Here is a 1,038-nt window from a genome sequence, read left to right on the forward strand (position 1 = left end):
GTGCCGTGGCTGCTTCTCTTTCCTCTTTCACCCTCGTTTCGATCGTAGGCCGAGGCTTCTTCTGAAGCCATCAAGGTGCTGCTCAAATACTCAAGGTCACACGGCAGCTTCGCTGTGGGCGTCCTGTGTTCAAATCAAAATTCATAATTTATTCAACTTCATTTGGTCCATGAGGTTCCGTTTCCTGGCAAACCGAAGCGCAGAGTGCTTGTTGGCTGTCCAGGCAGCACGAGGACTCACCGAATGTGCGCTAAGATTCACCACAGAACAGTAAATTTAGATGCGTATTATTCAAAATTATGCACACATATCGACCAATCAGGACGACTCAAACAAAACAAATAAAAATAAAGGGCGCCATAATCGCTTTAATTGAGCCACATTCATTCATTCATCCATTCGTTCATTCATTCATGCAATCAATCATTTATTCATCGTTACTGAGCATTTTTTTTCCTGAAAGCACGACCGAAGAAGAAAATGTCAAAAAGCCACTAACAAGGTAGCTTGACGAGGTTCCTACTACTTTCTGGCATGGGCAACAGGCAGTCATATTAGAAGTGCCTATATTTGAACATAAGTAATTGAATGCACAATATATACAATTTACTCCAGAGTTGGACGGAATACCTTCTGGCGAGGTGAGAACATTGTAAAAATAAACATACATTTGCCAAAATTTTCGAAGAAAAGAAAACTCGACGTTTCGGGGCCCATACGGGTCCCTTGATCACACTATAGCGCCGCACGGTGGCTTAATACGGTCAAAATATCGCAGTATCCGATTGAATATCTCTGAGGGATTTGAGTGTGTCCTGTTAGGAGCATGCTTCGTGTTATCTATATGAAAAGATTCTAAAAGAAGGCGCGATGACAAGTTTTTCTCTGTGGCAATGATTGATGCTTCGTCCCAATTGATGGTGTGTCCCGTTGATACGCTGTGTTCCGCCAAAGCATTAGAAATTTTGATGCTCTTTGAGCCTGCGTCTTATGTTTCCGGTTTCGCCCATGTAAGCAGCGTCACAGACTTGACACGGT

This window comes from Amblyomma americanum, chromosome 4 (genome assembly GCF_052857255.1).
Source record: "Amblyomma americanum isolate KBUSLIRL-KWMA chromosome 4, ASM5285725v1, whole genome shotgun sequence".
Lineage (NCBI taxonomy): Eukaryota > Metazoa > Arthropoda > Arachnida > Ixodida > Ixodidae > Amblyomma > Amblyomma americanum.